Raw genomic sequence first — 3,358 nt, 5'->3', positions numbered from 1 at the left:
TGACTAGTGGAGCTTTCTAAAACTGTCTGTGTGTGACTAGTGGAGCTTTCTAAAACTGTCTGTGTGTGACTAGTGTAGCTTTCTAAAACTGTCTGTGTGTGACTAGTGGAGCTTTCTAAAACTGTCTGTGTGTGACTAGTGGAGCTTTCTAAAACTGTCTGTGTGTGACTAGTGGAGCTTTCTAAAACTGTCTGTGTGTGACTAGTGGAGCTTTCTAAAACTGTCTGTGTGTGACTAGTGGAGCTTTCTAAAACTGTCTGTGTGTGACTAGTGGAGCTTTCTAAAACTGTCTGTGTGTGACTAGTGGAGCTTTCTAAAACTGTCTGTGTGTGACTAGTGGAGCTTTCTAAAACTGTCTGTGTGTGACTAGTGGAGCTTTCTAAAACTGTCTGTGTGTGACTAGTGGAGCTTTCTAAAACTGTCTGTGTGTGACTAGTGGAGCTTTCTAAAACTGTCTGTGTGTGACTAGTGGAGCTTTCTAAAACTGTCTGTGTGTGACTAATGGAGCTTTCTAAAACTGTCTGTGTGTGACTAGTGGAGCTTTCTGTCTGTGTGTGACTAGTGGAGCTTTCTGTCTGTGTGTGACTAGTGGAGCTTTCTAAAACTGTCTGTGTGTGACTAGTGGAGCTTTCTAAAACTGTCTGTGTGTGACTAGTGGAGCTTTCTAAAACTGTCTGTGTGTGACTAGTGGAGCTTTCTAAAACTGTCTGTGTGTGACTAGTGGAGCTTTCTAAAACTGTCTGTGTGTGACTAGTGGAGCTTTCTAAAACTGTCTGTGTGTGACTAGTGGAGCTTTCTGTCTGTGTGTGACTAGTGGAGCTTTCTAAAACGGTCTGTGTGTGACTAGTGGAGCTTTCTAAAACTGTCTGTGTGTGACTAGTGGAGCTTTCTAAAACTGTCTGTGTGTGACTAGTGGAGCTTTCTGTCTGTGTGTGACTAGTGGAGCTTTCTGTCTGTGTGTGACTAGTGGAGCTTTCTAAAACTGTCTGTGTGTGACTAGTGGAGCTTTCTAAAACTGTGAAGGCCTTTCAAACATGCACTGGACGTGGTTTTGGTCGAGTTTGTTAAAATACTGGTAATAACCGGTCGTTCACTGACTCATTTTGTCCACGTTAACATCAGTTGCACATAAAAAATCACACCCGTGTGAACTGAGTGGTGTAAGGTCTTATATAGACTGATCAGCTGTGGTCTGACGTAATGTCTGACGTAATGTCTGACGTAATGAAATCACACCCGTGTGAACTGGGTGACCATAGCAACCATGCTAATTTTTTGGTACGAACAGACACGTAAACTAACAAAGCCAGTTGTAGGAGTAATAATAATACTAGGCTGAATGTATATACAGTATACACTAAGTATAGGTAATATCATATGATTCATCTTTAATTGTTATCATATTGCACTATATCTATTTCAGAAAGGAAATCAAAAAAGTTGAAATCCCACGGAGAATAAGAACAACTTTGACCATCCAGCAAAACCCTGAAATCCCCCATGTCAACTGGTACGGCCAGGCAATCATAAACAACATGATTGTGTCTGCACTCTGCACTGAGCATCTCCCAGGCCTGTGTGTGCGTGTGTGTGTGTGTGTGTGTGTGTGTGTGTGTGTGTACACGTGCGTGTGCGCGTGCGTACGTGCGCGCGCGTGTGTTTTCTACCTCATTTCTACCTTCTCATACCTGCTGGAACTACTGAGTTCTGTAGCTGAGGGCTGCATGCAATAAATAATTCTATTTTCTTACTGCAGATCTCTATTTTGGAGATTGACGTAGGAGTGTGGGCCAGCCACCTCACTCCTACACACACTAAAATTACACTTGCTTTTACATGCTGTACACGCACACTCACACTCACGCGTGTGCGCACGCACGCACGCACGCACACACGCACGCACGCACGCACGCACGCACGCACGCACGCACGCACGCACACACTGACAAACATACACACCTTAGTGGTAGTAGTACCAAAATGTCAGAGCCACAAAATGCAGAGAAAAGGCTTTAGTGCAAACTCGTGCTCATTGGTAAACAAACAAGCAAAATGGAAGGTACGATTTCAATAGGACATTGTATGAGTGGCACTAATGTGCAAACTGGGGGTAATAGTGCAGCAGATTAACTCAATATATCATAAGAATCGTTCACTTGATCATACAAGCACCAAATTTGGCACACAAGTGCTTCAGAACCTACTCTCTCAGAAAAGTACGTTGTCCACTTGAAAAAACAAAATGGCCACCATTTTTCAAGATGGCTGCCTTTCAAAATGGTTTTAAACAGTGTTTGAACTATAGTTTGATTGAATAATGTTATTGTGATGGCCTATACATCGAAATGTATGTTTCTGAGTATGAGAAATCCAATTCTGCATTTAGCAAATCAAAATTATTGAATATTATGATGATACAATGGGAATTAAACGAAAAGCTGGGGCAGATTAAGTCAATATTCCATAAGAATCTTTCACTTGGTGGTACAAGCACCAAATTTGGCACACATGATGTCCAGGATGTACATGCTATGAAAAGCACCTTATCCAGCTGAAAATCCAAGATGGCTGCCAGTATTCAAGATGGGCGGCTCGTCAAATGCAAGAAAACAAAACAACAAAAAGGTTTTCGAAGTAGAATTTAAATGTGTTAATGATCCAAACATCAAAATGAAAGTATTCTGACTGTAATAACTTAATGGTGTTGGAATTGAATTCCAATATGGCCGCCAGTTTGCAAGATGCAGCTATTACGTTACTCAAAATTAGCGTTTTCGGAAGCTGTATGATCATAGATATTGTTGAAGGGCAACATCATTCGTTGATCATGCATTGAAATGCTGTGATCAAGCTCTATTGGTTTGTAATTTTGTATATAAGAGTGGTCAAAGCACAACCAGGACACACTGGTGACATCACTGCTGTGAGACTCCGCATGGGGTTCAGTGTCGGCTTGTAGCGTAGCTGTAGTTGTGGTTTACTAACTGTTGTAGTGTACTAACTGTAGTTTGTTGTATAGGCTACTTTAGTGTCCTAAATGCTAATTAGCCCCTGTATATATCTCCACTAGAAGTTTAGTTAGTTGTAGTATTGTAGTTAGATAGCCGCACCTGAATTGACAAGATGTGCCAGCGTGGGAGAGCTGGGACAAGGGTAACGGGGCTTCAGTTACCTGGATGGTGTACAGATGGCACAGGACTTAAATGGCACTGGATGAACGGTCGTGCTAGGTGTAGGGCACCAGATGCTTGAACCTAGATCAAGGTTCAAGGTTGGACTTTATTGTTACATCTTATGTACAGGTACATAAGAGTAAAACTTATTTTTGTTTGGCTTCCTTACAGACAATGCAGCGGCA

This window comes from Electrona antarctica (assembly GCF_951216825.1).
Source record: "Electrona antarctica genome assembly, chromosome: 14".
In the NCBI taxonomy this organism is placed as follows: Eukaryota; Metazoa; Chordata; class Actinopteri; order Myctophiformes; family Myctophidae; genus Electrona; species Electrona antarctica.
This window is presented reverse-complemented; position numbering follows the sequence as displayed.